Source organism: Archocentrus centrarchus, chromosome 17, assembly GCF_007364275.1.
Source record: "Archocentrus centrarchus isolate MPI-CPG fArcCen1 chromosome 17, fArcCen1, whole genome shotgun sequence".
Classification (NCBI taxonomy): Eukaryota; Metazoa; Chordata; class Actinopteri; order Cichliformes; family Cichlidae; genus Archocentrus; species Archocentrus centrarchus.
Window position 1 is genome coordinate 33,608,332 of NC_044362.1, and position 13,354 is coordinate 33,621,685.

A 13,354-nucleotide genomic window follows, 5' to 3' on the forward strand; every position below is an offset into this window, starting at 1 on the left:
CCGCTGCTTTTCCCCTCCCTGAGGTGGCAAAGCAGACCATCATTCGGTGGGTGGACTCGTTGGTCTTTGAGCTGCTGTCTGACCCATGCGAGATTGAGCAAAAAGCTATCACAGCCAAACTGCAAGGGCTAGTGTGTGACCATCCTTGGCTGCTGGACTCTCTGCATGGGCTCGTGAAAGACTTTGTCATCACCACCCTTCATCCACAGCCAGCGCCACAGACCTCAGCTGTAGCTCCAGCCTTCTCGTCTCCCCAGTCAGCTGTAGCGCCAGCTCCTCCTCAGTCGCAGTGTTCCCAGTCAGCTGTAGCTCCAGCTCCTCCTCAGTCGCAGTGTTCCCAGTCAGCTGTAGCTCCAGCTCCTCCTCAGTCACAGTGTTCCCAGTCAGCTGTAGCTCCAGCTCCTCCTCAGTCGCAGTCTCAGACCCCTCAGTTAGCTCCAGCTCCCTCTGCTCACCCTGCTCCCGCTCCCTTGGCTCCAGCTCCCCCTGCACCCGTACCTGTTCCGCGGGTGGGGGCAGCCACGGACGGGCTGACCTCTGCACCCGTACCTGTTCCGCGGGTGGGGGCAGCCACGGACGGGCTGACCTCTGCACCCGTTCCTGTTCCGCGGGTGGGGGCAACCAGGTCCAAGCCTTCGCATCGGTTTTCTGTGTTAGCTGCAGCAGCAGGGTCTCAGTCAGCTCTAGCTCCAGTCGCTCTCCCTCGCCTTCAGTCAGCTCCAGTAACTCTTCCTCGGTCCCCAGTGTCAGCTGTTTCAGTGCCCTCTCAGTCAGTTCCCTCAGCCCCTGTCTTAGTTCCTTCGGTTTTGGTCCCAGTTCCCTCAGCTCCTGCTCCTTCTGTAGCTCCAGTAGTGTCAGCTCCCTCTCAGGCCCCAGTGTCAGCTAGCTCTCGGTCTGTTTCCACGCAGCCAGATCTCCCTAGCTCTCGGTCTGTTTCCACGCAGCCAGATCTCCCTAGCTCTCGGTCTGTTTCCACGCAGCCAGATCTCCCTAGCTCTCGGTCTGTTTCCACGCAGCCAGATCTCCCTAGCTCTCGGTCTGTTTCCACGCAGCCAGATCTCCCTAGCTCTCGGTCTGCTTCCACGCAGTCTGCTCTCTCTCGCTCGCAGTCTGTTTCCACGCAGCCAGATCTCCCTAGCTCACAGCCCGCTCTCTCTGGCTCCCGGCCTGCTTCCACGCAGCCAGTCGTCTCCCGGCCTGCTTCCACGCAGCCAGTCGTCTCCCGGCCTGCTTCCACGCAGCCAGTCGTCTCCCGGCCTGCTTCCACGCAGCCAGTCGTCTCCCGGCCTGCTTCCACGCAGCCAGTCGTCTCCCGGCCTGCTTCCACGCAGTCCCCTGCACCTCGGCTATTCCTCGAGCAGCCCCTGCTGCTCAATAAAGCAGCAGTGTGCCCTGTTCCGCGGTCCCAGCCTACGCATCCGGTGCCTCACTATGTAGGCCCCGTTCAGCCCATGGGCTCAGCTCACTCCAAGCCGATGGGGGTCTCCGCTCATTCCGAGCCGATGGGGGTCTCCGCTCAGTCCGAGCGCTCCGCGCCAGAGGGCCCCGCTCAGTCCGAGCCGATGGGGGTCTCCGCTCAGTCCGAGCCAGGGGGTCCCGCTCAGTCCGAGCCGATGGGGGTCTCCGCTCAGTCCGAGCGCTCCGCGCCAGAGGGTCCCGCTCAGTCCGAGCCGATGGGGGTCTCCGCTCAGTCCGAGCCGATGGGGGTCTCCGCTCAGTCCGAGCCAGGGGGTCCCGCTCAGTCCGAGCGCTCCGCGCCAGAGGGTCCCGCTCAGTCCGAGCGCTCCGCGCCAGAGGGTCCCGCTCAGTCCGAGCCGATGGGGGTCTCCGCTCAGTCCGAGCGCTCCGCGCCAGAGGTTCCCGCTCAGTCCGAGCCGATGGGGGTCTCCGCTCAGTCCGAGCGCTCCGCGCCAGAGGGTCCCGCTCAGTCCGAGCCGATGGGGGTCTCCGCTCAGTCCGAGCCAGGGGGTCCCGCTCAGTCCGAGCACTCCGCGCCAGAGGGTCCCGCTCAGTCCGAGCCGATGGGGGTCTCCGCTCAGTCCGAGCGCTCCGCGCACGAGGGTCCCGCTCAGTCCGAGCCGATGGGGGTCTCCGCTCAGTCCGAGCGCTCCGAGCCAGGGGGTCCCGCTCAGTCCGAGCCGGTGGGGGTCTCTGCTCAGTCCGAGCGCTCCACGTCACCCGAGGGTTCCCCACCAGAGCCCGGGGTCGCCCTTCTCCGCCGCCGCATGCCCCGCGGTCGGCCTCCAGTGTCTGCTCCCCGTCGCCGCCGCCGCACGCCCCGCGGTCGGCCTCCAGTGACCCCTCCTCGTCGCCGCCACCGCTGGGAGCGCGGTCGGCCTCCAGTGACCCCTCCTCGTCGCCGCCGCATGCCGCGCGGTCGGCCTCCAGTGTCTTCTCCGCGTCTCCGCCGCCGCCGCTGGAAGCCCGGTCAGCCTCCGGTGCCTGCTCCCCGTCGCCGCTGGGAGCGTGGTCGGCCTCCAGTGACTCCTCCTCGTCGTCGCCGCCGCCGCTGGGAGCGCGGTCGGCCTCCAGTGACTCCCCCTCGTCGTCGCCGCCGCCGCTGGGAGCGCGGTCGGCCTCCAGTGATTCCTTCTCGTCCTCGTCGCCGCCGCCGCTGGGAGCGCGGTCGGCCTCCAGTGATTCCTTCTCGTCCTCGTCGCCGCCGCCGCTGGGAGCGCGGTCGGCCTCCCTCGTGGGGATTTTGCTTTGTGGCCCCTTGGCCTCTGCGGCCTCCTGAACTGTGTGTTTTTTGTTTTTGGATTTCCCACTGACTCCCCTGAACTGTGGACTGTTTTTTCCCCTGCTGTTTTTTGTTTTGTCATAGCTCCTGGACTGTTCCTTGTTTCGACCCCCTGTTTTGGACATTGGAGCTCTCCGGCCTTGTGCCGTCGCTTTTTGTTTCATCCGGTTGTTTTTTTTGCTTCTCGTCCCCGTGTTTTGTTCTTGTTTGGACTGTGTTGCCTCTGCTCTGCCTCATTTTGATGCCCCCTGTTGGACTGTCTCCGGCCTTGTGCCGTCGCCTTTTGTTCTGGTCCTGTGTTTTTGTTTTCTTCCTGTGCGGGTTTGATTTGTTTTGTTCACGCCCTGTGATTTCTGTTTTGCTCCCTGTCTTTGTTTTTGTTTCGGGCCCTCCCTCCTGGTCCCCCGCCTCCCGCCCTTGTCTGGTTTTGTTTTCTGGTTTTGGCCGTCGGGAGCCGGCCTTTAAGGGGGGGGTACTGTCACGTCCTGGGCCGTTTGCCCAGCGTTTTGTGTTTAGTTTATTTCCTGAGCTTCTCCTCCCAGTATGTTTGTTTTGTGTTTCCTAGTGTTGTGATATGTCTGCGTCTCTGTCCTGAGTCTGTGCCTGTTCCCCGTGTTTAGTCAGTATGTTCCTTGGTTTGTCACTTCCTGTTTATTTTGACAGTCTGGTTTTCCTGTGCTTTGTGTTCAGCTTTGCTTCCCCTGTGTAATTAGTTTCATTTGCCTCACCTGTTGTTCCCTGCTGTTTCCTCTTGCCCTGATTACCCAGTGTGTATTTAAGCCCTCAGTTTCCATGTGTTCCTTGTCGCGTCGTTGATGTTGTGTGCCCGTGTGTTCCTGTGCTCCCTGTGGTTCCCCTTCGTCTCCCTTCTGAACGGTTTTTGTATTGTTTTTCCCTACTTTAATAAATGCCTTTAAGTTATGCCCATCTCCGGAGTCCTGCATGTTTGTCCTTCCTCGTCCGTTTCCTCCCCGGCCATGACAGTGACTGTTGTGTAATGATTATCACCGAGACCTGGCTTCACCCACAGATCCCCGATGCTAGCGTGCAGCTAGCAGGCTGCAATCTGCTACACTGGGATCGGACAAAGGACTCTGGTAAGAGCAGGCGAGGGGGTCTCTGTATTTACATGCATGAGGACTGGTGTAACGACGGAACAATCATAGACAAACATTGTTCCCAAAACCTCGAGTACATGTCTGTAAGATGTTGACCTTTTTTTTTTTTTTTTTTTTTTTTTTTTTACCTAAAGAACTAATGTAACCAGTGGCTTCTTTGTTCAGCTGTTGCTGCAGCAATGTTCACTTCTGACATCTCAGTCACATTCCAGTCAGATGGAGAGGCATTGCTCACTCTACAGGCAGGCGAGGGCACACGTCCTTCATCACCATCCGGAACTCCACTGAGGGGCAAAAAGTTAACTTGTAGCAGCAGATTGCAGTGAACTACACGTTTGTGCCCATCCTGATCCCTGATCCAATAGATGTGCAAAGCAGGCTTCGAAGCCTCCACAGTGTAGACAAATAGCTTCCACCTGACAGAAAGTTTACATTTCCCTCAGGGAGCTTTGTTCGCCAGCAGTACCTTATCGCCAAGTGACAGAGACAGACCTTTGACACGTTTTTTTTGTACTGGTCACATTGATGTTTTTGCTCAGCTGTGCAGTTCTTTTGGGCCAGAGTGATTCCCCAGTGCAGGTTTCCCAAAAGAGACTTGGCATTATAGTCACACACAGTCACATCATGGAGTATATTCTTGAACATTAGGTCAACTGGCAATCTAGGAACTCTCCCAAACATCAGATAGAAAGGTGCAAATCCGGTGGTCTCATGAATGGTCCAGTTATAGACAAAAGTTATTGTGTGGATCATCTGCAGCCATTTCTGTTTGGAGCGAGGGGGCAGTGCTATCAACATTTTGCCCAGGGTTTGGTTAAACCTTTCTGTATTGCTGTTCCCCATAGGGTGGTATGGTGAGGTATGTGACTTTTCAACCCCTGACAACTTCAAGAGCTTGGCAATAAGCTTGCTTTCAAAGCTCGCTCCCTGGTCAGAGTGCAAGCCCTGAGGTAAGCCGTAAATGCAAAAAATCATTGTCCCACAGCTTCTTGGCAGCCCCTTTTGCGGTCTGGTCTCGAGAGGGGAAAGTATGAGCTAGCTTGGTAAAATGGTATATGACAACCAGAACGTCCACCGACCTGTTGTTACTGTCCTTTGCAGACCAAAAGTCCACACACACAAGTTCCAAAGGTGCAGAGGTCTTGATGTTTTCCAGTGGGGCTCTGGCAGAAGGTTCTGGAGTTTTACTGAGGAGGCATCTTTGACAGCTCTTCACATGATCTTGCACATCTTTCTCCATACCAAAGAAAGGTGCTGGTGAGCCAGAAAGAGCATGTGGGGCTGACCTTGGTGACCAGCATGATCATGAACACCAGATAATGCATCAGCCTTCAGATACTGAGGCACAACAAACTAAAACCTCTTGTATTTGGTTAAAAGTTCCTTTGTGACCTGGTAGAGAATCTAGCCTGTCAACCTGTGTCAACCTGTCCCACTGCTTCAGGACGCTTAGGGTTGGCTGACTCTCATTACAACGTCCCCATCTGAAGGACCTGCACTTCCTCTCAACATAGTGAGCAACTCTTGAGATTACTGGACCCCTTGTTGGTGTGCCTGAAGATCAGTGAGAGACAAAAAAGGCCACATATCCTGACCAGCAGGAGGGGCAGTCATCAGTGAGGTGAAAGCGGTGGACAAAGCCCTTGACCAATCCACAAACTTGTCTTACGAAACGACATCCTGGTAAGTAAGTATGAGATCAACCAACTGCTGCGTCCACCGCTCTGACACCTCACGCCCCTCCAGGTCAATATCTGCCAAACCACATTCCTTTAGCCATTGAGATGGCTAAATTCAGATCAGTCTGAGGTCTGATCTGAATTTGGGACAGATTCAGCAGTCCAATTGGCCTGTGGTCTACTGACATCCTGAGAGATGGGTAGGTCGTCCACAACAAGACATAGAAAGACATCTGCCACCTTTGCATTGTGACGCGGCATCACAGGAGTCTTTGTTGGGTTCAAGATTTTCATTGTTACACAGAGGTTATCCCACATTGGTGTCACTACCCGTCCAACAATTATGTCTCTAAGGGCTGAATGGGAGGAAGTGGGTTCCACTATGACAGTGACCCCAAGTGATAGATGGGCATTGCTGGGACACTTCCCTCACACAAGATACTCCTGTTGCAGCACAAGAGTGATAGACTGTCTTAGCTTAACTGTACCAACCTTGTCAGGCATGTCAGACCCAGACCAACGGGTCATGCAACAAAGCAAAGTTCACACACAGGATTAGAACTGCTGGAGCCTACAAGCTCTCAGTACTTTACATCAGACCTCATCTTTTGGATCAAGGGTCTGATGACATTGCTTTCAATGATCAGCTCATCTCTCAGCCCTGGAACAAGGAACGTAGGGACAGTGAACTTGGAGCCATGAATCTCATTGTTGAGATCATAAATATATGACAGTGGGCACAGCGGACTGGACCTAGCCAGTCAAAGGTAAGACACATGAAAAACGTCATTAACCCTCATGTTGCGAGGGAGCTCGAGGCAGACAGAAAGAGATTTAATCAATGCCTCAATCTCAAATGGACAGATGTAATGAAGGGAGGGTTTCTTAGAGTCAGTTCATAAAGGCAAAGTTCAAGTCAAGAGCCAAACCTTCTGACCTGACATAGAGTTGGGAGCTGGAATCTGATGATGATCCACAAAGCATTCACACCATTTCTTAGTCCTTAGCAAAGCCACCAGCGTCACCCTCCAGACATGTCGGCAAACGTGTAGATGCTGTTGAACGGATGGTACATAGAGTTCCTTCTCTTCTGAAGGAAACAGGGGCGGCTGGTAGCCCAGAGAGGATTCAAAAGGTGACAAGCCTGTTGCGGATCAAATCATAGAACTGTGCACATACTCGTGGGGCGCCTGGGTGGTTTAGTGTTGTGGTACAGGTGGCGCAGGTTCGAGTCCCAGCCTGTCGCCAGCTTGCATGCGTGTTCTCCCCCTGTATCTTTACCCCATTTCCTGTCTCTGTACTGTGAAAAAAACCCACTGTGACTAAAAATTGGAATAAAAAAAGAAAAAAAGAATTGTGCACATACTCAACCTAGGAGAGATGTGAGCTCCAGGTGGACGGAGGAGGAGGCCATGCCAGTGTTTCCATTCTTCCAGGGCCAATTTGACAGCCAAGAGCTCCCAATCCCCAACGTCATAATTCTTTTCTGTTGAAGAGAGATGACAAGAATAATAAGCACAGGGAGGTAGCTTTCCTTCCTTCTGTCAAGTCAAATCAAGTTAAGTCAAATTTATTTCTAAAGCACTTTTTTAAAAACAACTGTTGACCAAAGTGCTGTACAAAAGCAGCACAGTACATAAAACATAAAATAACACAAGCACCAGTTAAAACAAAAACATAAAACAAACACAGTTAAAATAACATATCAGGACTCAGTAAAAGCCATGGAATAAAAGTGAGTTTTCAACCGAGTTTTAAAAATGTCAACTTCTGGGGGAAGTCTTGATGTGAAGAGTTTCGGGGAAACAACTGCGACAGCCCAAGACTGTGTTTCAGTCTTGACCTTGGAATTGAAAGGAGCATTAGAGGTCGTAGAGGGTGCTAAGCCATGCAAAGCTTTAAAAACAAGCAATAAAATTTTTAAATAGATTCTAAGACTCACTGGGAGCCAGTGTAGAGAAGCCAAAATAGGAGATATATGGTCCCGTTTGCGAGTGCCAGTAAATACACGTGGTGCTGCATTTTGGACCAATTGTAATCGATGAAGGAGCAATTGACTGACACCTGAATAGAGGCTATTGCAATAATCGAGGCGGGATGAGATGAAGGCGTGGATCGCTCTTTCAAAGCCCTCAAAGGTGAGAAAAGGTTTCACCTTTGCGAGAAGTCAAAGATGAAAGAAGCTCGATTTGACTGCTTTGATATGCTTCTCAAAGGTCAATTTGCTGTCAAAAATCACTCCAAGATTTTTCGCAAAGGGTTTATTGAAAGGCTTTAGAGGGCCGAGATCACGGAGGTCAGGGGTACCAAACACAACGATCTCTGTCTTTTGGTCATTCAAGCTAAGAAAATTTGAAGCCATCCATATCTTGATATCTTCTAATCAATTCAACAGGCTTCCTTATCCATAAAGAGATTGGTTTTAATATTTTTTGGTGTGCCCCCAGCTGCTTTCTTTTAACAGCATATCTCTCGCTTTCAGTCTAAAAAAATGGTAAAATGAACCTCAAGAGAATTAAATAAATAAATAAACGATTGTAATGTTAGTTTCATATTACTAAAATGTCTTAGAACATATCACTAAAATAAATTTGTTTTATTTTTTATTTTATTTATAGTAACATCTAGGGCGTTATGGGTCAATTTTGACCCATATACAGTGGGTACGGAAAGTATTCAGATCCCTTTAAATTTTTATATATATATATATATATATGTGTGTGTGTGTGTGTGTGTGTGTGTGTGCAGTCTACTTTCCATGCTTTACCTCTCTTAGTTAATCCTCAATATCAGGTACATGTAGATATGTTTATTTTCATTTTTATCTTAAATAATTTGAATCTGATTTTAATATTTTTGGAAATGCAAAGCCGGTATTAAAATATTGGTTTCATATTGTCATATTTAATGTGTCTGAGGTATTCTTCGTGCTGTTTTGTGTTTTGTCTGTTGAACTGAAGGGTAAAGTCATTTATGAAACTCCACAGAGGCTGAATGAAGTTGGTATTTAAACAATCTCTTCTAGATTATTAGCAGCTTTGCATCAAAAGCAGCAGTAAGTTAAATATTAAATAAGTAAATATTAAGTTTGTTTGTTCACTGACATTTTGTCTTTATGTGTTTTTAAAAAATGTTTAAACAGCAATTTGAAAGTTTGAAAATCAGCAGACCACAAAAGATCCTCCAACTGGATGACTGGGAACAGCCGGCAGAGGTTTGTTATATCGGAAGTAGCTAGCATTAGCCATTATTATATTTGTGTTAAGTAGTTAGCTATTTAATGCTAATCTCACTGTGTGCCATATGTTTAAGAAGTGCTAACATGAGTAATGCAGAAACACTAACGGGACTTGCATGTGTGACTTTATTCAGTGTCCAATAAAGACAGGTTCTCAGGGGAGGTCAGCGTGAGGGCCTGGTGCTGCAGGTCAATGAGGAAGAGTGAGGCACCACACAGGCAGGAAGCAGTGTAATGTTGTTCACCCCGTTCAGTGGGGTTTGGTTCAGGTCAGTTCAGGTCAGGTCAGTTCAGTTCAGTTCAGTTCAGTTCATTATTAAGGGCCCACCAACTTGAATGTTTTATCTCCCTGCTTTATCACACATCATTTGACGGGTCAGATAATTTGATCAGTGATCAGAAACAAATTTACATTAAGTTAATACTGCTAATATACACTAAAGCTATTTCATTTATCGATGATGGTTAATCAGATTTTTTTTCAGTAGGGAGAGAAGACAGCACTAAGCATTCAGAAGGGTATGCCTGTTTTATGAGCATGGGTCAGTAACCATAACACTGAACCATGCTCCTGTTGGCTCTTTTTCCAGAGGGTGGTGTTACATTTCTAATTTTCTTTTTTGTTCTTAGATTAAGCTTCTGGATTCATCACCAGTGGTGCTGACATACAGCCAGTGCTCCTGTGTGGCAGGCACTATTACCGTATTTTTCGGACTATACGTCGCTCCGGAGTATAGGTCGCACCAGCCAAAATAGCATAATAAAGAAGAAAAAAACATATATAGGTCGCACTGGACTATAAGTCGCACTTTTGGGGGGGGGGGGGGGATTCAGAAATTCCATCTTGAATGGCAATTTAAAATAATAATGGATTAAAGAACAGGACGAACACGGTTACGCCTACGTTATACTAACGTAGCACATTCAGCTAAATGACGCACAACGAACACGTGTTCGGTATGTTAACGTAACATTAAGTTATTCAGATAACCATAGCATAAAGAACATACTAACAAGTTAACCAAACCATCAATCCATTGAATTCTTCATCCTCGGTGTCACTTCTAAACACTTCCGTACACTCCGTAGACGAAGCGCCGCTTCCTCTTCTGTGTCACGTTAGTCAGACTCGTCGTCAGCTGCAGTTCCAATTATTCCAGCCTTTCTGAATCCCAACAGGATGGTTTGGTTGTCACTGAAGCCCATGTTTAATGACTTCCAGGAAAGTTGGGTGGCGCATTCTCCCAGTTGCCGTTAAGCTGTGCTCTCCATCCATCATCCACTGCGCCCACAGGTTACGCAAGACTGGCTTAAAGCTGCAGTTCACGGAGATGTCAAGTGGCTGGAGTATTTTGGTTCATGTGTTATAAATGTCACATATACGTCGCTCCGGAGTATAGGTCGCACCCCCAGCCAAACTATGAAAAAAAGTGCGACTTATACTCCGGAAAATACGGTATGTGCAATCACACAGTGGCACTGCTCTTCCAAACAGCGCACTACTCAGAACTCAGAGTTCCTGTTGTCCCTCCTGTCCATAGCTGCAACAAATCTGAACAGCAATGGCACAAGCCACGCACAATGGTAATTTAAATGAGATTAAAGTTTTTGTATTGGTCCATGTTTACATATAGACAGTAGAACCATCTATAGTAAATATGTCTTATGTTAGGGTGTGAAGCCAGGACCCATCAACTCTATGGTCTTCACTAAGCCGGTACCAAAAAGGATGGTCCAGACTGGAGTATGGTAGGTAGATTTATAAAATTTGGTTTCCTATGTATCAAATGCATATTTGTATTTGTTCATGCATATATAATATGCCAGAAGCAAGTTTTTATGAGTTCAGAATATGTATTGACTTACATATGTAGTGTGTTACCCAACACACACGAGAATCGAGCTGATTATTACTACACTTATTTACACATTCAAATATCTAGACATACATCCCAGTCTCAAACATATGCACTGTTTCACACTTTTTTTTTTCATTTTTACTTCAATATAATAACTTTGTTCCTTACATTGTTATCATTATGTTTTTTCCTTTAGGAGTGGATTCTACAGAGGCATGGTGGGTCTGTTACCAGATCCCTGCATGTTCAGAATAACATATGCAAAATTTTAAATTGAGGACAGGACACTTGTGACCACAATGAACATTAGACCTGATAAGCCCCTTGTGGAAAGTGCCTTTGGCCTGGTGCAGGAGGGCAGTGTTCTATCATATCAGCAGCCAGTTTTGAAATCCTGGTACATCACACTACACCGTGACGCACCACCAACACCACACTTGCCTCGGGAGGGGTACAACTGTGCGTTTGTGTGCTCTAAAGAGGAGCTCCTACATCTCAAGAGCTTGTCTGTAACTCTGGAAATGGCTCAGAAAATAGAAGCAGCTACACGTGAGCAAATCTCCCGCTCTGAATGGCATCTTCTCTGCAGGCCCAGAGTGACTGCCTCTAGGGTTTGTGAAGTGTGTCAGGTTAGAGGCCAGAGCTCTGCAGAGTCACTTGCAGAGCGCATCATGAAGGGAACAAGGCAAACAGCAGACATGAGGAGAGGTGCTGAGATGGAGTCTGCAATAGAAATTGAGTACAGTAGGCTAATGAATGTAAAGTACTCACCCTGTGGTCTAGTCATTCACCCCACTGCCCCCCGGCTTGCTGCATCTCCAGTTGGTGTTGTATTTGACCCCAATGAATACCCCCAGTTTGGTCTTGATGAGTTCAAATGCCCAAATGTACAAAACTTTATTGACTGCAAATATGTACAGTACAAATAGACTCTGGTTCTCCTGCATTAAAGAAGAGCCATGTATATTACTGGCAGGTACAAGGACAACTGCTCATCAGCGGGATGCAGTGGTGCAACTATATTGTGTGGGCACAGGAGGACTACCTTGTGCAGAGAATATACACAGACACAGAGGTGCAAAAAATAATCAGAGAAAAAACTGACCATTTCTTTTTATACACACACACTCCTGATCAAAATCTTAAGACCAGTTAAAAAAATTGCAAGAATTTGCATTTTGCGCTATTGGATCTGAAGAAGGTTCTAAGTAGAGCTTCTTAATGCTAAAAGAAGAATCGGCGCAAGAGACAAAAACCTTTGAGCAGGGAATTTTTTGAAAACTGCATTTACACTCAAACATGATTTTTTCAGCTGATCAAAAGTTTAAGACCATAGCTCAAAACCCCCCGAAAACCCCCTCAAAACAGAAACCAAAGTGACTCAGTAATGAGCAGCTCCACATTCTTGTTGATCACTTCAAACAATCGTTTAGGCATGCTTGATGCCAGTGTTTCCAGGAGGCTAGTGGGAATGTTGCTCCAAGTGTTGAAGATGGCTTCACGAAGGGCATCACTATCTGGAACTGATGTCCATTTTTGTAAACTTCCCTTGCCATCCATCCACAAATGTTCTCAATGGGATTTAGACCAGGGGATCATGCAGGATGGTCCAAAAGAGTGATGTTCTTCTCCTGTCAGGCGGGCATTGTGAACTGCAGCATTGTCCTGTTGAAAAACCCAGTCATTACCACACAGACAAGGGCCCTCAGTCACGAGGGATGCCCGCTGCAACATCTCCACATAGCAGCTGCTGTTTGACGTCCCTGCACAACCTGAAGCTCCATTGTTCCATTGAAGGAAAACGCACCCCAAATCATGATGCCCCCCCTACTGTGCCATGTAGAAAACATCTCAGGTGGGATCTCCTTGTCATGCCAGTAACGTTGGAAGCCATCAGGACCATCCATCCATCCATCTATCTATTCGCTTCCGCACATCCTGTTAAGGGTCGCGGGGGGGCTGGAGCCTATCCCAGCTGTCATAGGGCGAGAGGCAGGGTACACCCTGAACAGGTCGCCAGCCTGTTGCAGGGCCAACACGGAGTGACAGACAACCTTTCACACTCACATTCACACCTATGGGCAATTTAGATTAGCCAGTTAACCTAACCCCAGTAAGTGCATGTCTTTGGAATGTGGGAGGAAACCGGAGTACCCGGAGGAAACCCACGCAAGCACGGGGAGAACATGCAAACTCCACACAGAGCCTGGGCCAAGGTGGAATCGAACCCAGGCCTTCCAGATGGTATTCTAACTGTGAGGCAGCAGTGCTAACCACTGCGCCACCGTGCTGCCCGCCATCAGGACCATCAAGGTTAAATTTTTTCTCATCACAGAAGACAACTTTCTTCCACCTTTCAGTGTCCCATGTTTGGTCACCCTGGCAAAGTCCAAACAGGCAGTTTTGTGGCGTTGAAGAAGACGTGGCCTTTGAAGACGTTTTTCGTTTCTGAAGCCCTTCCCTCGCAGATGCCGTCTGATGGTTATTGGGCTGCAGTCAGCATCAGTAATGGCCTTAATTAGGGTAGAGGATCGTCTCGTGTCTTGATGGACAGCCAATCGGATACTGTGGCTCAGTGCTGGTGAAATTTTTTTGGGTCTACCACTTGACTTTTTTGTTCCATAACCCTCAGGATCATTTAAAAAATGTAAAATGGCTGTTTTACTGGACCCAACCTCAGCAGCGATGGCACTTTGTGAGAGGCCTTGCTTATGCAGCTC